Below are 21,092 nucleotides of genomic sequence, written 5' to 3'. Positions count from 1 at the left end.
ACGAGTGTACTGGGGAGATTGAGCACAGGAGCATGCCTGAAGGTCGGTGAGTTTGCCGGGGATTGTGCATGATGATGGGGAAATTAATGGGGGTATGCATGATCAAGTGGAAGTGAGCAGAGCCGTGACCATGACTTTGGGAGAGGGAGCAGGGGAATGTGTGTGATGGTCATGGAGAAACCGAGGGAGTGTACATGTTCATGGGGTAGTGAGCGAGGGAGTGAGCATTACGGTGGCAGAATATTCTAAGCAGTAAGCATGGCGGTAAGGGAGTCAGTGATGTAGTGAGATTGATGGTGGGTAGTGTGCTGAGACAGTGAGTGTGAAGCTCAACATGGGTGGGGGAATGAAAGTGATGGAGAGACAGCATGCACAGAAGTGAGTGAGACTGTGTGGTAGTTTGCGGGGGAGTGAGTGTGACTATGGGTAAGTGTTCAGTAAAATGATCAAAACAGTGGGAGAGTGTGTGCGTGAGTGAACGTGACGGTGAATGAAAGTGTGGAGAGTAAGAATGATGGTGTGGTAATATTTAGGGGAGTCAGCATGACGTTAAGGGTGTTTGTTGGTGAGTGGGTTTGTTGGAATGCAAGTGTGTGGGGAAGTGAGTGTGATGGTGGGAGAGTGTACAGGTTAGTTAGCATGAAGTAGGGCGTCCGTGCTGGGGTGTGAGCGAAACCGTGTCGTCCTGTGCACGGCAAAAGTGTGTCGGTGGGTTCGTGTGCAGCGAGACTGACATTACAATCGGGGAATGTGCGGGTGAATGAGGATGAGGATGGTGGAGTGTATAACAAGTGTGCATGACCATGTAGAATTGTGCGCAGGAGAGACTCTGACGTTAGCAGAGTGTGCAGTGGAGGAGGCGCGACATTCGGATGAACGGGGGTGAGTGAAAGTGATAGTGGGGGATATGCATGGAGAGCGATTGCGATGGTGGGGTACTGTGTGTGAGAGTGTGAATGACAGGGAGGGAGTATGTGAGGGACTGAGCATGAGGGTATGGATTTCTCTGGCTGAATGAACGTGATACTTGGGCAGTATTCACTGGAGTGAGAGCGACAGTGACAGCGAGGAAGTGTGCAGGAACATGAGCGTCACAATGGCTGAGAACCATCACAATGGGTGATTTGAGGGTGCAGGTGGAGGCATGTGTGTAAGAGTGAGCATGATTGTGGTGTAGTGTGTAGTACGAAAGTGGGGGAGAATGCAGAGAAAGTGAGTGTGATAGTGGCAGAGTGTGCGTTTGAGTGGCAGTGACTGTGGGGGAATGTATGGCGACTGTGCATGATGATGTTAAAGTTACGCAGAAGAGTGAGCCGGATGTGACGTGAGTGTACTGCGGAGTCAATGTGATGGCAGTGGAATCTGCAGGGGATTGAATGTGGGAGAGAATGTGACAGTGGAGTGTGCGAAGGGAAGTGAAAAAACCGGATGAGAGTGTGCAGGGGAATGAACGTGATGCTGGTAAAGAGTGCAGGGAAGTGAGTGTGGTGGTGTCATAATGTTTGGGCGAATACGTGTGACAGTGAGGGAGTATGCAGGGGTTTGAGACTTTAGGTTTGGGAGTGTACAGGGGATTACGTTTGATGGGATGTTACTGTGTGGCTGAGTGAGTGTGAGAAACCATAGAACAACACAGGAGAGGACAGATTATTTGGTTGCTCGAAATGGGAAACTAATCTGAAATCTATAAAACGACACTACTCCATGTTAATCCATATATATATCCAATGAGCATTTAAGTGTCCTTATATTTGGCGACTCTACTACTGTTGCAGGGAGGCTGTTTCTCGCCCCTACTATTCTCTAAATTAAGGAAGGACCTCTGAGAGCTGTGCTCTATCAATCACCCCTCAGTTTAAAGCATTGTACCCTCGTGCAAGCTATTACCATCGGAGGAAAAAGGCTCTCACTGCCCATCATACTTAACATTTGCATTATCTTACATGTCTCATTTAAGTCAACTCTCAACTTTCTTTACCCGACCGAAAACAGCCTCAAGTCCCTCATGCCTTCCACATCTGACCTTCCCTCCTTAGCAGGCAATATCCCAGTAAATGTACTCTGAACCCTTTCCAAAGCTTCCACATCATTCCCATAATGCGTTGACAAGAACATTCCACAATACTACAACTGCAGCTGCACCAGAGTTTTGTACAGCTGTTATCCATAACTCTGCATGACCTCATTCTCTGAAACTGAATCCCTCTCCTAATAAAAGCTAACACACCTTGTGGCTTCTCAATAAAGTTATCAACCGTGGTTGAAACTTGCAGGAATCTATGTACATGGATACCGAGATCTCTGCTCGTCTACACTACCAGGAATCTGACCATTAGCCTTGTGTTCTGCATTCTTGTAACTCCTTACAAAGTGAACTATTTCACACTTTTCGTAATTACCACCTCTCAGCCCACCTCTGCACTTTATCTATGTCCCCCTCTGACTTAAACAGCCTTCAGCACTATCCATAACTTTGCAACCTCATTGTCATCCGCAATTTTACTCACTCATCTTTCTCCGCCCTCATCCAGGCAAAGTATAAAAAAGACAAACAGCAGTGAACCCAACACAGATCCACTCGTAACTAACGTCAGGATGAACATTTCCCATCAACCACCGTTCTCTATCTTCTGTCAGCGAACCAATATCTGATTTTCACGGCCGAGTCGCCCTGAATCTGATAACTCCGAATTCTGTGCAATAGCATACAGTGGGGAACCTTATCAAACGCCTTACTGAAATCCATATGCATCACGACAACCGCTTTACCCTCATCCAACTGTTTGCTCACCTTCTCAAATATCTGAATAAGGTTTTTGAGGCAGAAACTAACTTTGACAAAACAGTGTTCCCTGTCACTAAACATTCTTATTCGTTCCCAGAGGATTTGAATCCTATATGTTTTAACCTTTTCCGACGCATTACCCAGAACCGAATAAAAAATGCCCACCCGTCTACAATTACCAGCATTGTCTCTACTCTCCTTCTTGAACAAATGATCACCATTTGCTAACTTCCAGTCTTCTGGCACTATTCCTGAAGGCAAGAACGACTAAAAGAACAAACCCAACCGCTCCACAATCACCGCCCCTTCCCGCACAACCCGACCTCGTTTCCCAGAGAATTCTAGGTAAATCCCATCTGGCCCAGGGGACTTATCAACTTTCACACTTTCATGAATCGCTAATACCACGTCCTTATGTACCTTAACCTCATTTGTTTTCGTAGCTGGTATCCCAGAATGCGATACGACAAGTCATTGTCTTTTTCCAGGTGATAATACTGACAACAAATACAAATAGATGCGGTGTGTGTGTGAGGGCGTGGGCATAATGGCGTGGGAGCGCCTTTGACAATTAGGTAATGTGCAGCGTAGTGACTCGTGGTGGGGTGTGTGTAGTGGAGTTAGTGTGACAGTGTGCAAGTTGTGGGGGGCATGACGGTGAGGGAATGTGCGGCGGGGTGAGCGTGACTGTGGTGAAGTAAATGGGGAGTAAGTGTGATGGTGGGATTGAGTGTGTCACTTTGAGAGTGTCTGGGAGAGTGCCCGTGACGATGGGTGATTGTGTGCCATTGAATGCACAGTAGGGTACACCATGGTGGATGATTGTGAGGGTCAATGAGCAGAAATTTGTGGGAGTGTGTGGGGACTGTGCGTTAAAGCGGAAGGGTGTGCGGGGCATTGAGCTTGTTGGTAGACGTTTGTGTCGGAGCGAGAACATAACGGTGTGGGAGTGTGTGACAGAGATAGCATGGTGGTGGGACAGTGTGCGGTACAGTGAGCGGGATGTTGGCGGTGAGGACAGAGGAGAGAATGTGACGGTGGGCAACTGTGTGGTGGCGTGAGCATGACATAGGGGTGTGGGCGTGAAGTCAGTGAGCTCGTCGTGGAATGAGTTATGAGCGTGCACGATTATGGATGAATGAGCGGGGATATGAACCTGGTGTCTAAGTCTCTTTGTGGAGTGTGCATAATGGTGGTGGAGTAGGCAGCGGAGTGTCTGCGATGGTTGATGAGAGATAAGCACACTGTGCATGGGTAATGTAGAAAGTTGCGGACTGAGTGCAATCACGGGGAGTGTCTAGGCAAGAGAACGTGACTGTGTGATTGTGTGCGGATGAGTGAGTGTGATAGCGTGAGTGTGCGGGGAAGTGAAATGGGCGGTGTGGGAATGTGTGGGAGAGTGATTATGACGGTGGAGTAATGTGCGGGCGAGTGAATGCAATGATCTGGGAGTGTGCGGGGTATTGAGTAAAACAGTGTGGGTGTACGCATGTGATGGCAATGAAGGTGTAGGCATGTGCAGGTGGCATTATTGTGGTGGTGGTGGAGTGTGCTGAGGTTTGAACGTGATGTTGAATGAGAGTGACTCGATTAATATTAATGGCTTCCGAATGTATGAGGAAGTGAGCATGAGGACGGATTATGTGTGGAAATAGAGTGTGTTGATTTGAGAGTGTGTGGGTTGGAAAACATGATGGTGGGGGTGTATGTGAGGGTCTGTCATGGTCATAGAGTCATAGAGTGCACTGAAGAGCTTGTGTGGGAGAGAGGGAGATGGAAGGAATGTGCAGATTAGCGTGTGAGGGAATGAGAGTGAAGCTGGTGAAATGTGTGACAGAGTCCGTGAAATGGTAGTGAGTTGTGAGGGGGATTGAGCTTGACAATGGAGTTAGTACCCACGATGGTAAATGTGACGGTGGTCGTGTGTGCGAGTGTGTGAGCATGATGGTGGGGATAGCGCAGGACAACGATCACTATGGTGTTGGATTGTGTGTGGGAGTGAGCATGGTGCTGCGTTGTGTATGAGGGAGAGTGTTTGAAAATTGTGGAGTGCGCAGGAGATGGCGTGGGATAGCAGTAGAATGTGTGGTGCATTAAGCATTATGTGGAAGAGTGAAGAGTTGTGTGCAGGCGATGAGCGTGAGTTTTGGGGAAGTTTGCTGTGTTGTGATTGTAGTTTGAGAGTGATGGTGAGGCAAGTGTGCGGGGCACAGAGCGTGCTCTGGGACAGAATGCGTGTAGTGAGAATAACGGTGGGCAGATGTGTGGGAGGATGTGAACGTATTGGTGGGGACATGCGCCGAGGAGTGAGTGTGACTGTGTTGGAGTGTGCTATAAGTGAGCATTTTGGCGAAGAAGTGTGCAATTGAGTGAGGTTAGATATTGGGAAGTGTGCGGGGTGCGTGCCGGACAGTGGGAGAGTCTGAGAGGGGTGTGAGGGATAGTGAGCCTGGGGGAATGCGCATAGCAGTGTGTAAGGAAGCGAACGTGACAGTGGGGGAATGCACAGCACACTGAGTTGGACAATGGTGGACTGTGAGGGAGAATGAGCGTAACCATGTGGGTATTTTTGGGTGAGTGAGTGCTACATTGCGGGAGTGAGCAGGCGAGTAAGTGGGATGATGGCGAAGTGTGTGCCTTTGTGTGCAGGTGAGTGAGCCCGGCAGTATGGTAGTCTGCTGTGAATTGAGTGCAATTCTGTGGGAGACTCCGGAGAGTGATTGGAACACTGGGTATGTGATACGGCCCTTGGCCATGATGGCGTAGAGTGTGCGGGTACTGCGCATGCCCGTGCAGTGTTGTGCGGCAGGGTGAGCTTGACAGTTGGAGAGGGTGCAGGTTTCTGCGCCGAAGTCTGAGGGAATGTGCAGGGGACTGAGCCTGATAGCTGTCTCCTGTGCGGTGGAGTCAACTGGATTGTGTGAGTGTGTGTGAGAGTGTGTGTGTGTAATCTATCTGGGTAAGCAGGCGAGTGTGAATTTGGTGGACAGTGAATGGGGGAGTTGGTGTGATTGTGGGGGAGTGAACAGGGCAGTGAGTGTGACAGTAGGGATGTGAGTAGGGAGTCAGCATGATTCTTGGGGTGCGCATGGGGCATTATGAATTTTGGAGGTGCAGTGGACAGTGAGGAGTGTTACATAAGATTACAACAGGATCTTGCGGGTGTGTGAAGGTAGTGAGTGTGAGAGTGACTGTGAGTGCGACGGAGTGAGCGTGACAGAGAGTGAGCAGGAGAGTTTGCATGGTGTGTTGCGAGGGTGACTGCGTGCGGCAGTGTGCACGATTGTGGGAAAGTGAACAGGAAGGAAGCTTAACGGTGAAGCAGTGTGTGGCAGATCAAGCATAGAATTGAACTTTTGTGTCACGGTTAGGGAGTGTGCTGGGAAGTGTCTGCCATAGGGGGATGTCTATGTGTGAGTGAGTATGATGTTAGGGGAGTGTGCGCAGGAGTGAGAATGCCATTGGAGGACTGTGTGGGGGACTCCGCATGATGGTGTGGGAATGTGCATACAGGTAAGTGTAACGGTTTGTGGAAGAAAGGTGTGCGCATGGGAGTGTATGAAGGAGGCAGAGTGCCGTTAGGATAGTGTGCTGGGCAGTGAGAGTGATAGTGTTTCTACTCGGGGGACGTCATTCACTTGGTCATCCAACCTGTTGAAAACCCAGCAAGTTCACACTGTAGAGATATATTTTATATTGCGCAGACTGCATGATGTGCTGCATAAGTTCCTGGATAGTGAATTGTCATCAACGTATTCACACTGAGGAGAGGTCTTGTAAGTGCTCAAACAGGGGGAATCAATGCAAAAGATCGTGGGAACTGTCTCATCGTCAACATATTCGCATGCTGAGAGAAGTCTCAGATGATTTCACTGTGGGACTGGATTCGGGTGGTCGTCGCAACTCTCAGTATACCAGCAAGTTGACACTGCAGAGAAAGCATTCACCTGCTCCATATGAGAAAAAACAGTTATCTCACTTTTCGAACTGCTGAGACAGCAGAGATCTCCGACTGGGGTACAGGCCTTAAATTTGCTACGTGTAAGAACGGAAACCATTCACTGATTGACCTGCTGAGAAAGCAAAGAGGTCATATATCTCAGCAGGGTTTGAAATTTGCTGTTCCTCACATTGAGGACTGAAATCAAAGCTTTAATAACTTAAAAAAGTTAAATAAATGAGCTTTTCTGAAACAGAATGTGGCCGATCATTGCGAAGATGTGATTACCGAGTTTTTGAAGTATCAGCACAGCTTCGATAAGGGGACATAATATTAGTCAAATATGTTTTAATTCTTTGAGGTGATTATGAGCAAGTTAGACAACGGAGATCCGGTGGATACCATCTTTTTGGATTAACAGACGGAATTTGGAAAGGTGCAGCATGGAAAGCTGTTAAATGAGAGCCATCGTGTTATGAGTAAGGTACTGGCATGGATTGAGGTTTGGATGACTGGCTGAGGAGAGAGAGCTGGATAAAGGGGCGTTTTCTAGAATGGTAGACCGAGACAAGTGGAGTTCAGCAGGCGTCAGTGTTGGTACCACAACTATTCACATTATGCATGAAAGATTGCTCAAAGGAATCAGACGGTGTTATTGTTACGTTTGCAGATCATACATTGACAGATGGAGGGACTGGTCGTTCTGAGGAAGCGGGAAGACTGAACAATGACTCGAATATGCTGGAAAAAGAAGTGGCCTGAGGAATACTATGAGGGAAAGTGTGAGTTCATACAGTTTGGTCGGAAGAATAGAGACATAGACTATTTTTGAAGAAGGAAAGGCTTTAGAAATGTGAGTGCAAATGGTCTTCGGAGATCGTGTTTAGGATTCTTTTCGGGCAAACATACTGGTACAGTTGGTGGTTAGGAAGGCAAACACAACGTTGGTCATTATTTCAAGAGATCCAGGAAACAACAGTTGAGATGTCCTGCTGACACAATAAGAGCTTAACTGCAATTGGAATATTTGAGTTATGTTGAGCAACGTGCCTAACGAAAAATGGGTTGGAGTAATCCATTGGAGGGTCACAATCGGCTGCTCAGTGGTTAACACTGCTATCTCACACCCTCAAGCAGTTAGGTTCAATTACAGCCTCTGATGACTCTCTGTGGGGTTATTGCACATTTTCCCTAGTTCTGCTTGGGTTTCCCCCCACAGCCCAAATGTGTGCGTGCTATGTGGATTTAACATGCTAAAGTATCCATAGCGTCTATGAATGGCTACGTAAGGTGGTTGAACCATATAAAACACAGAGTTACAGGCTATAGTGTGATGAATTTTTGCGATGCCCTTCCGAGGTTCAGTGTGCACTTGTTGGAACGAATGGCCTGATCCGACGTTTTAGGGTTTCTATGAGAATAAGATTGATCACAGGAATGACAGGCTTCTCATGTAAGAATAAACGAGAATCATTAGATATTTAAAAATGCGTTCGAATGAATCTAGCGAACAGGACAACGTGTGAAGTAGCATTCCGAACAATGCGGTCATACAGCCAACGAGGATGTATGAGATAGCCTTGGCAAATAGTTGTTAGGACCATCCAAACATATCTAAACGCATATTAAGAGCAAGACAACAAATAGGGCCGGTTTCAAGTAAAGAAGTCACCTTTTATTTTGAAATGCAGGAGGTGGGAGAGATAGTAAATGACTGTCACAATTAAGATATTACTGTGAGAACAAAATAGAGAGTGGAGAACTTGCGAAAATATTGGTATTATGTGAACAGTTAACTTTACAAAAATGGAAGTGCTGGAGGTCTTTGGAAATATAACCTTGGATATTTCTTCTGGATCAGATCTCGTGTGTTCCACTGAGGCATCATCTATAGTAGTGCCCTGTCCTGTAATGTTCAAGGTATTATTAAGCAAGAGACAGTAAAGCAAAAATTTCATAGAATGGTGTTAGGAATAGAAGTTTAGAGTTAAACGAAGAGGCGAACAAGGCTGGGACTTTCTACATTGGAGTGAAGGAGGTTGAGGGGAAACCTAAAGAGGTTTTTAAAATCATTAAAACTACAGGTGCCTGTTACGTTGGAGGAGGGATTGCAAAATTATGTTTAAGGTGAGAGGAGGAAGATTTAAAATGACACTGGGATAAGTGTTTTACACTGTGAGTAGTTCGTGTGTGAAATGAAATACCTGAGTAAATGATGGATGTGAGTCCAGTTACAACATTTGAAAGACATTTGAATAATAGAAACGCATTCAGAATGGACTTTATTCAAGTACATGGGAAGATCTAGACCGCCTTGCCGAGTCTCCTCGGTCTCGGGATAGATCAAAAGGATCACTAGGAGTACGGTCTGTTTAAAGCACGGTTACCAGTTTAATAACTTAAGACAGCCTGGCGCTGATTTGTCCAGAAAGACAGAGGTTAAAATCTTCTGTGTTCCGTGAAGAAATGGCGAAATAACATTCGAAAATTACACATTATTTATATCTTTTTAAAGAGAAAGTGCAGCCTTAATTGCAAGAAAAGACCAATGAACATACAATATGGAGCAATACAACACAGAACAGGCCCCTTCGGCCCACGATGTTGTGCCGAACATTTGTCCTAGATTAAGCACCTATCCATGTACCTGTCCAATTGTCACTTAAAGGCTACCAATGATTCTGACTTTGCCACTCCCACAGGCAGCGCCTTCCATGTCCCCACCACTATCTGGGTAAAGAACCTACTCCTGACATCCCCCCATACCTTCAACCCTTCACCTTAAATGTATGTCCCCTTGTAAATCTCTGTTGTACCCGGGGAAAAATGTCTCTGACTATCTACTCTATCTATTCCCCTGATCATCTTATAAACCTAAGACCGCGTTAGGGAACTGGAGCTGGAGTTGGATGAACTTAGGATCATTGGGGAGGCAGAGGGGATCATAGATCGGAGCTTTAGAGAAGTAGTAACTCCAAAGATGGCAGATAGATGGGTGACAGTGAGGGGGACTGGGAGGAAGCAGCCAGTGCAGGGACCCCCTGCGGCCGTTCCCCTCAAGAACAAGTATACCGTTTTGGATACTTGTGGGGGGGACGACTTACCAGGGGTAAGTAACGGGGCTCAGGCCTCTGGCACGGAGCCTGTCCCCGTTACTCAGAAGGGAAGGGTGGAGAAGAGCAGAGCAATAGGAATTGGGGATTCAATAGTTCGGGGCACAGATAGGCGGTTTTGTGGGAACGAGAGAGACTCACGTTTGGTATGTTGCCTCCCAGGTGCAAGGGTACGTGATGTTTCTGATCGTGTTTTCCGGGTCCTTAAGGGGGAGGGGGAGCAGCCCGAAGTCGTGGTCCACATTGGCACCAATGACATAGGTAGGAGCAGCGCTGAGCATGTTAGACAGGCTTTCAGGGAGCTAGGTTGGAAGCTCAGAGTTAGAACGAACAGAGTTGTTGTCTCTGGTTTGTTACCCATGCCACGTGATAGAGAGTCGAGGAATAGGAAGAGAGAACAGTTAAATGCGTGGCGACAGGGATGGTGCAGGAGGGAGGGTTTCCGGTATTTGGATAACTGGGGTTCTTTCTGGGGAAGGTGGGACCTCTATAAACAGGATGGTCTGCACCTGAACCAGAGGGGCACCAGTATCCTTGGTGGGAGGTTTGCTAGTGCTCTTGGGGGGGGGGGGGGGGGGTTAAAATAACTCTGCAGGGGCATGGGAACCCAGACTGTAGCTTTAGGGTGCAGGACCTGGAGTGTAGGGAGGTTAGGAACATGGCATCATTTTCAAAGGAGGGTGCCTGTAAACAGGAAAGTGGCTTGAAGTGTGTCTACTTCAATGCAAGAAGTATACGAAATAAGGTAGGTGAACCTGGAGCATGGGTTGGTACCTGGGACTTCGATGTTGTGGCTATGACGGAGACATGGGTAGAACAGGGAAAGGATTGGCTGTTGCAAGTTCCAGGGTTTAAATGTTTTAGTAGTGTCAGAGGTGGGGGCAAAAGAGGGGGAGGTGTGGCATTGCTTGTCAAAGATAGTATTACAGCTGTCGAAAGGACGATGGATGAAGACTCGCCATCAGAGGTAGTTTGGGCTGAGGTTAGGAATAGGAAAGGTGAGGTCACCCTGTTAGGAGTTTTTTACAGGCCCCCTAATAGTCCTAGAAACGTAGAAGAAAGGATTGCGAGGATGATTCAAGAGAATAGTGAAAGTAATAGGGTGGTTCTTATGGGGGACTTTAACTTTCATGATATTGATTGGGAAAGCTATAGCTCAATTTCGTTAGATGGGTCAGTGTTTGTCCAATGTGTGCAGGAGGGTTTCCTGACACAATATGTAGATAGGCCAACAAGAGGTAAGGCCATACTGGATTTGGTTCTGGGTAATGAACCAGGCCAGGTGTTAGAATTAGAGGTTGGTGAGCACTTTGGGGACAGTGACCACAATTCGGTGACTTTTACTCTAGTGATGGAGAGGGATAAGTGTGCACTACAGGGCAAGAGTTATAGCTGGGGGCAGGGAAATTATGATGCGGTGAGGCATGTCTTAGGATGTGTGGCCTGGAAAAGTAAGCTTCAAGGCAAGGGTGTAATTGATATGTGGAGCTTGTTCAAGGAGCAACTATTGAGTGTCCTTGATAAGTATGTACCCGTCAGGCAGGGAGAAAAGGGTCGAGTGAGGGAGCCGTGGTTTAATAAGGAATTGGAATCCCTTGTTAAATGGAAGAGGGCGGCCTATGTAAAGATGAGGCGTGAAGGTTCAATTGGGGCGATTGAGAGTTATAAGGTAGCCAGGAAGGACCTGAAGAGAGAGCTAAGAGCAGCAAGGAGGGTACATGAAAGGTCCTTAGTTGGTAGGATTAGGGAAAACCCTAAGGCATTCTATAGGTATGTCAGGAATAAAAGAATGACTAGGGTAGGAATAGGTCCAGTCAAGGATAGTAGTGGGAAGTTGTGTGCGGAGGCTGAAAAGATTGGGGAGACACTGAATGAATACTTTTCGTCAGTATTCACTCAGGACATTGTTGTCGATGTGAGTACCGAGTCACAATTAAGTAGAATGGATGGCTTTGAGGTATGTAGAGAAGAGGTGTTGGAAATTCTGGAAAGGGTGAAAATAGATAAGTTCCCTTGGCCTGATGGCATTTATCCTAGGATTCTCTGGGAAGCAAGGGAGGAGATTGCAGAGCCATTGGCCTTGATTTTTATGTCCTCGTTGTCTACAGGAGTAGTGCCAGAAGATTGGAGGCTAGCAAATGTGGTTCCCTTGTTTAAGAAGGGGAGTAGGGATAACCCTAGTAACTATAGGCCGGTGAGTATCACTTCTGTTGTCGGTAAGATCTTAGAGAGAATTGTAAGGGATAGGATTTATGAACATCTGGATAGGAATAATATGATCATGGATAGTCAGCATGGTTTTGTGAAGGGCAGGTCGTGCCTCACAAACCTTATTGAATTCTTTGAGAAGGTGACTAAGGAGGTGGACGAGAGGAAAGCAGTAGATGTGGTGTATATGGATTTTAGTAAGGCTTTTGATAAGGTTCCCCATGGTAGACTACTGCAAAAAATACGGAGGTATGGCATTGAGGGTGAGTTGGAGGTTTGGATTAGGAGTTGGCTGGCTGGAAGAAGACAGAGGGTAGTAGTTGATGGCAAAGGTTCATCTTGGAGTGCTGTCACTAGCAGTGTTCCGCAAGGATCTGTTTTGGGACCATTGCTGTTTGTCATTTTTATAAATGACCTGGAGGAGGGGTTAGAAGGTTGGGTGAGCAAGTTTGCGGATGATACGAAAGTCGGAGGAGTGGTAGACAGTGAGGAAGGATGTGGCAGGTTACATCGGGATATTGATAAGCTGCAGAACTTGGCAGAAATGTGGCAAATGGAGTTCAATGTAGCTAAGTGTGAGGTGATTCATTTTGGTAAGAGTAATAAAAAGATGGGGTACTGGGCTAACGGTCGGATACTTGGTAGTGTGGATGAGCAGAAAGATCTTGGTGTCCATGTACACAAATCTTTGAAAGTTGCCACCCAGGTAAATAGTGCGGTGAGGAAGGCATATGGCGTACTGGCTTTTATTGGTAGAGGAATTGAGTTCCGGAGTACTGAGGTAATGTTGCAGTTGTATAAGACTCTGGTGCGGCCGCATCTGGAGTATTGTGTGCAGTTTTGGTCGCCATACTATAGGAAGGATGTGGAAGCACTGGAACAAGTGCAGAGGAGGTTTACCAGGATGTTGCCTGGTATGGTTTGAAGATCGTATGAGGAAAGGCTGAGGCACTTGGTGCTGTTTTCATTGGAGAAAAGAAGGTTTAGGGGTGACTTGATAGAGGTGTACAAGGTGATTAGGGGTTTAGATAGAGTCGACAGTGAGAATCTTTTTCCACGTATGGAGTCAGCTATTACAAGGGGGCATAGCTTTAAATTAAGGGGGGGTAGGTATAGGACAGATGTTAGGGGTAGCTTCTTTACTCAGCGAGTCGTGAGTTCATGGAATGCCCTGCCAGTAGCAGTGGTGGACTCTCCTTCATTATGGGCATTTAAACGTGCATTGGATAGGCATATGGAGGATAGTGGGCTAGTGTAGGTTAGGTGGGCTTGGATCGGCGCAACATCGAGGGCCAAAGGGCCTGTACCGCGCTGTATTCTTCTATTCTAAACCTCTATCAAGTCACCCAATCCTTCGCCGTTCCATTGAGAAAAGGCGTAGCACTCTCAACCTATCCTCTTACAACTTATTCTCCATTCCAGGTAACATCCTGGTAAATCTCCTCTGCACCCTCTCCAATGCTTCCACATCTTTGCTAAAATGAGGCGACCAGAACTGCACACAGTACTCCAAATGTGTCCTTAACAAGGTCCTGTACAGCTGCAACATCACTTCACGACTCTTTAATTCAATCCCTCTGTTAATGAACGCTAACACCCCATAGACCTTCTTACAAGCTCTATCCACCTGAGTGATAGCTTTCAAAGAGCTATGAACATAGACCCCAACATCCCTCTGCTCCTCCTCCTTACTAAGAACCCCACCGTTAACCCTGTATTCTGCATTCTTATTTGTCCTTCCAAAATGGACAACCTCACACTTGACAGGATTGAACTTCATCTGCCACTCCTCAGCCCAGCCCTGCATCATAACTAAGTCCCTTTGCAACCGACAATAGCCCTCCTCACTATCCACAACTCCACCAATATTCCTATCATCTGCAAGTTTACTGACCCACTCTTCAACTCCCTCTTCCAAGTCATTAATAAACATTAAAAACAGCAGAGGACCCAGAACTGTTCCCTTCGGAACTCCACTTGTAACTCCCCATCAATTTACACCCTCGCTTCTCTCAGTATTCTGGGACTGATCCCATTATGTCCTTGAGACTTGTCGATATAAACGCTTTTCAGAACACCCAGCACATCCTCCATTTTTTAATAAAGAAATGACGTGGATTATCAACAGATCCTTCTCTAGACTCACCAGCCACGACGTCCTTCTCCTTTGTGAATACCAATACAAAGTATTCCTGAAGGGCTTCACACCACTTTCGCCAGCTCCGCAATAAATTCTCCCCATTGTCCTTGAGTGGGCCTATTCTTTCCACTGGTTAATATCTTAATCCCGATAAATTGGTTTGGGTCTTCCCTTCATCCTGTTCAGCAAAGTCATTTCCTTTATATCCCTCCCAACTTTTTCTTTACATTTTTCCTGTGTGTTATGTTTTTAGAGGTCTCTGACTGTCTTGAATTCACATTCCTACATATGCCTCATTTTTCTTTTTGCCCGTGCTCGCAATGTCTCTTATCAGCAAAGATTCCCAAATCTTGCCATTCTTACCCGCTATCTCTATGCCTAGATCTCATATTCCTAAATGCCGTAACATCTCAATTAGTCTGATGGGCATCTCAGAAAATTCTTCCAGATTCATCAGAATAGCGCTTATTGCTGAGGTCCGTTTTAGCTTTAGCTGAAACTCAGAACCATATACAAACCTTCTTCAGCTGCATGTGGTTTCTATTTCTTGCCATTTATACTCTTTATTTTACTTTTCGTTCGCTGTTTCGGAAATAAATCTGATAAAGGTCGCTTGTCATTTCTTGCCAGAATCATTTCATGCTGACTGCTTGCTTTGTAATTTCGATTTAGATTTCATGCCTTTACATTGCATACTCCTCTCGGCTTTGTGTAAGTTGCTTTCCTACTGTCTGGTGTAAGCTTTACTGTTCTGTCTGTGCGTTTTTAGATTTCAAAGGAGCTCTGGATTTAGCAGCCTGATGATTTTTACTTTGTGAGTATGCATTTTCTTGGAACCACTTTAATCTCTCCTCTGAATGCCTGCCAATCCACTGATTCTGATTTATCTTCTAGTTATTGTTTCTGTTCACTTCAATGATATCTCTTCTCAGATTATCAAAGTTCGACTGTGTGATATTAAACCACCAACTCTAAGTCTAGCTTTATGCTTTACAATACTTATGTAGAAATCAAATGAATTACGATCACGAGTCCCTAAATACTGCCCTTTGCTCTCCAAGATGGCAGTGATAATGAGTGTGGGCAGTGTTTTCTGAGGAGTGTCATGGTGCTCACATCTGCTGCTGAGTGTCGGTGGTGAAGGGAGGGAGTGAATGTCAGTGTCTGTGTGATACCATGAATGTAGGCCAGATTGTTTCAAACTGCAGATCCCTTACGTTGTTTGCATAAAGCAAGGTATAGAATGGATGCAACCAGCTAGCGCTCACAAATCCCAACACTCCTTGTCCAGGAATGGGCATGATTGGACAATATTTTTCATTCGAATCTATTCATGGAATATGATCAGATGCCCCACAATTTGGAAACAGGCTATTTCGCCCATCAAGTCCACACTGATCCTCCACAGAGTAAATCAGCCAGATCCATTCACCTACACTTACCCCAGAATAATGCATCTAACACGATGGGGAATTTAGCACAGCCAATTTATCTGACCTGCACACCTTTGGATTGTGGGAGGAAGCTGATTAAAACTGACACAGACACGGGGCGAATATGCAAACTCCACACAGGCAGACGCCCAGGGTGGGGATCAAAGCCTGGGTCCTTGAAGCTGTGTGTTAGGCGTTCTACCCACTGTGCCACCGTGCCACCTATCCCTAATAACCCTTGTGAAGGTGGGAGTGAGCTGCTGTATTAAACAGCGCAGTTCAAGCACTTTCAACAGGCTTTACAATGCCATTAGCAAGGGAAATTGAAACAGTGACACTGAAGGAAAAGCAATATATTTCCAAACTAAGATATCGTGTTGCTTTGAATGGAACGTGAACATGCATCTGCTTTCATGTCCTTCTTGAATGTCAAGATTTCAGAGGGACATTGTTCTGAGCCTTGTAAAATTTTTGCAGAGATCCATGTCGATGGCAGATATTGATACGACTGATTGTCAGTAGATGAGAGGTAAAAATGCACTCACACAATTAAAGGGGGTTATTTCATCGTACACACATTCAAATTGCGTCTTACAGATGTCGCACAAGCTTTAGGGAAACATGAGAAATGTTATCTTTGCAGGAATCCTACCACTTGACATATTCTTCCAGCCAATAGCTGTAAATGTGTGACTCAGCAGGTCAGGGAGTATCCGACGTACAGGAGAGTCGACGTTTTAGCATAGGCCCTTCACAAGAATGGGTAATTAATTGATATTGCCAGTCCAGTTCTGGTTAACGGCAATCCCTGTGATATGAGTAGTTGAGAGTTCGATGATGGTGATGGCATTGAATGTTGCAGGATATATGTTCAATTCTGTATTGTTACAAGTGATCGTTATCTTGAAAAGATGTAATGCAAATGTTACTTGTCAATTTTACAAACAGGGCTGCATATTTTGCATACCTGAGCCACCACGAGTGGCGGTGAACATGGTCATATCATTGGCGAACACCCGCAGTTGTGATTGTACGGTGGAAGGATGGTAATTTATGAAGCAGCTGAAGATTGTTGAGCCAAGGGGAGAGAACAGTCTTATGACACATTGATATTGTCCCTCCGTCTGAGCTAGGAGTTTCCGAGGTTTGTAACTGCTTGTCTGAACAGATTAATATTAACATATCTCCCCTCAAGAGATGAGTGACGACGTGCTTATCTCAATCAATGGGACGGCTATTTTATAATGTAGACTAATGCCAACAGTTTTGCATTCCTGCACTGACTGAGGTGACTGGAAAAGACTGTCCTACTCAACCTCTTCCTTGCTTGAGGCAGGATAACTGTCCAGTTAAACGGCAACCAGGCGTATCTGTCAGACTGGAGAGCAGTCCGATAATCCCGCACGAGCATAGTGCTTTACCTTTCCATTTCACATCTTCAGACTTACCCATAAACACCACCCCTGGGGAACCGCTGCAGAGCTGACCTGGATCTGAGATGGCTGCTCTCCAGCAACCGCAACCATCTTACGTTGCACCAGGTATAACTTCAACCAATGCAGGGATTTCCCTGATTCCAATTTGCTTCAGTTTTGCTGTTAATCCTTGGTCAAATACGGGTATGATAATGTTAAGTGTCGTCACTCTCGCCTCACCTCCCGATTTCAGCTTTAAACAAAATGTTGCCCAACTTTAAACGAAGGCTTCAATGAGGTCAGGGGATGAGTGACCCTGATAGAACCCAAATTGAGCTTCAGTGAGCATGTTGGTGCTGAGGAAGTGCTGCTTGATCCTACAGTAGATGGCGCTTTTCATCACTTTATTAATGTTAGGGATTAGAGCAATGGAGCAGTCATTGATTGTCTGATGTTTTGTCTCTGTGTGTACAGGACACACATGGATACCTTCCCACATTCTTAGATAAAGGCCAATGCTGTAGCCCAGCAGGAACAGATTGAATGGAATGTTATCACAGCCCACGGCCTTTTCATGATCCAATCCTTCCAGTCAATTGTCGAAAGCACACAGTGATTCGAAATAGTTGAAGACTGCTATCTGGATTATACTCAAAAAAGATCATCCCATCTACACTTCTGTCTGAACATTGTTGTGAATGTTTCAGCCTTATCATTTCTATTGTCGTGTTGGGGTGTTCCATCATCGAGAATAACTATGTTTGTGCAGCCGTTTCCTACACTGAATTGTTTGTTTGTCCAGACACCGTTCAACCAGACTTCATGTGATAGGATGGCAGCGATGGGGTCGGATGTGTTGGTTGTGGCCGGTCACTTGCAGCTTATGCTTTTTGTTGAAGAAGTTGGTGATGTTTTGGAAACTTCATCCCACTTGTAGGTGTGCCTAGTGCTACTTTTGGTAGCGCCTCCTTATTAGAACATAGAACATTACAGGCTCTTCCACCCTCGATGTTGCGCTGACTTGTGGAAACAATCTGAAGCCCATCTATCCGACAGTGCTCCATTTTCATTCAAATATTTATCTGATGAACATTTAAGTGTCTTAAACGTTGGCGAGTCTCCTTCTGTTGCAAGCAGTGCATTCCATGTCCCTACGACTCCCTGAATAAATAAACTACTTCTGACATCTGTCCGATATCTAGCACTCCTCAATGCATAGTTATGTCCCCTCGTGCAAGTCATCACCGTCCAAGGAAACATGCCGCCGCTGTCCACCCTATTTCATGCTGATTTTTCTTCAAACTCAATTAAGCCACCTCACACATTTCTTCGCTCTACCGAAAAAAGCCTTAAGTCCCTCAGCTTTTCCTCGTTAGACCTCCTGTCCATACCTGGCAACATCCTAGTAAATCCCTGCTGAACCTTTTCCAAAGCTTCCACATCATTCCTATAGGGCAGTGAGCAGAACTGCACACAATACTCCATGTGCGGCTGCACCAGAGTTTTGCGCAACTGCAGCATGACGTAATGACTCCGAATCTCAATCCGTCGACCAGGAAAAGCTAACTAACCGTATGCCTTCTTAACAACACGACCAGTTGTTACGTTCAGTGACAACTTTCAGGCATTTATGAACATGGACAACTATTTCTTCATTGAACAATAATTTATCAACTGGGTTGATGGTCAGAGTAATGTGGAGCAGATGCCAGACTGTGTTACTGAAAATTGTGCGAGAGTACAATTCTACCTCTGTTGGTAATGACCCTAATCACATCACACAGCCGCGTATGGAGTTACACGATCAACTCAAAATCTGTCACGTCGAATAGCACGATGATGGTATCACACACACACACACACACACACACACACAGAGGGTGCTCGCTATGTAAAAGTGAGTCATTGACTCAACATATGCTGTATGCAGGAGTCACTGTTACCAATATGGTCATCGATCAATGTGTCTGTGGATTGGTGAGTATGAGGTCAAGTATATTTATCCCTCTTCGTCGTTCCCTCCCCATCCAATGCAGACTCAGTCCAGCAGTTGTGTCATTTTTGACTGGACCTGCTCGACTGACAGTGCTGAAACCCTCTTAGTGCCAGTTTTGAAATGGCCCTCACAGTAAACATTATCCTCATTTGCTACTCTCTCAGTGCTTCTGAAATTATTGTAAAATGTAGAGGGATACTGATCCATCAGCTGAGGGACGGTATTCAGCAGGATATTTCCGTGTGAATATTTTTTCTTTGACACCATGAGGCTGAGGGAGGAGAGTCAGCAGGAGGTTTCCTTGTCAGTGTTTGATTTGACACCTTGAGGCTGAGAGAGGGCAGTCACAAAAAGAATTCCATATCCGTGTTTGATCTGACACCATGAGGTTTCATTGTGTCATTTGTTGCTTAAACAGTTTGTCGGGCAGCTTCGCGAATTCCGGCCCGAGCCGCCAAATGTTACAAAGGAGCGGGTTGCAGGTTCCACAGTGTTTTTTTATTGTTATCGTTGTCAATCGAAGGGCCTCTCCTGTGCTATATGATACTGACACCGTGTCTCTTCTAATTGGACCCTACGACCCCTTATTCCTTCAGTTAGTCCAACTACCTTGTCGATTCCACAGATTTCTACATTTTATCTCAATACTTTATTATGTAATACAGTTAAACTCTCCATATAATTTCTGTATGTATCCCTTTCACATCTTCCGGCTGCTACATCCATCCTTTTTCTCAGTGACCCATCGTATCTCCACAATATTCATCATATTTGCGGCTGTAAATTCAGGCAGAATGGCTATTACTCCCACTCTCTTTGAGCTCTTCGAGACGTCATACCATTGCCTATCATTCTAACTTCCTCCAAAACCTACACGCCTCTCTATCGCAGTAACATCCTCCAGCCCATCATCCCCCTCTCTCTCTTTGTAAACTCTTCCTGCTACAACATCCCTCATTATCTCTGTAACCCTCTCCAGGCACCACAGCCCTCGCTAACTCTGTAACCTCCCCCAGACACTGCACTTTCCCTTTCCTTGTTAAATTCTCCCGCCTCGAAACCCCTCCTGATCTCGGTAACGTCCTAGGACTTATAGAACTCTCCCTATCTGTGTAACATTCTCAAATTTTACACACCTCCCTTGCTATGCAACCTCCTCCAGCACTTACACCCTTCTCCATAACTGTAACTTTCTCCAGTTCCTACACCCCTCCTTATCTCTGAAATCTCCTCCTGCAATTCAGTTCATCCCATCTCAGTGAACTCATATGGACGTTACAACATTCGCTACCTCTGTGACGTCCTTCTGCACAACACCAATCCCTCTCTCTGTGGCCCCCTCTAAATATTAGACCTCCTCCCTCTCTCGGTGAACCCCTACAGTCCCTACACCCCTCTGTATCTATGTGGCATCCTCTCGCATTACACATCCTACCTATCCATGTAACCTCCTCCAGCTCCTTCAACTCTCCCTCTCTCCCGTCTGACCCCCTTTAGCTGTTACACCCCTCCCTGTCTCTGTGACCACTCCAGCCTCTGCAACCCCTCCAAATGTCTATGAACCCTCCTGCTGGTACACCCCTCCCTATCTCTGTAAACCCCTTCTATTCTCCTTCTCGTCCCCGACCCCCTTTAGCTATTACACCCCTCCTTATCTCTGTGACCCCCTCCAGCCACTACACCCCTGCATATCTCTGTGACATCTCCCAGCAGTGCATCACTTCCTTATCTATATAACCGCCTCCAGGTCTTCCAAACCTCCCTCTCTCTCTGTGACACTCTCTAACTATTACACCCCTCCCTATCCTTGTGACCCTTCCAGCCTCTGCAACCCCTCCCAATGTCTGGGAACCCTTTTGTTGGTACAACGCTCCCTATCTCTGTAACTCACTTCAACTGCTACAACTCTCCCTATCTCGCTATCACTCTTAAGCGTCTGCACCTCCTCCCGGTGTTTGTAACACGTTCCAGCTGTTACACACTTCCTGACCTCTGCGACCTCCTCAAGGTGTTACACACATCCTATCTCTGTGACCCCCTCCAGCCAATACGCACCTCCCTA

The sequence above is a fragment of the Chiloscyllium plagiosum genome, unplaced genomic scaffold, assembly GCF_037043375.1.
Source record: "Chiloscyllium plagiosum isolate Xiang-an unplaced genomic scaffold, Cpla_swu_hap1 HiC_scaffold_14, whole genome shotgun sequence".
NCBI lineage: Eukaryota > Metazoa > Chordata > Chondrichthyes > Orectolobiformes > Hemiscylliidae > Chiloscyllium > Chiloscyllium plagiosum.
Note: the sequence above shows the minus strand (reverse complement) of the source record.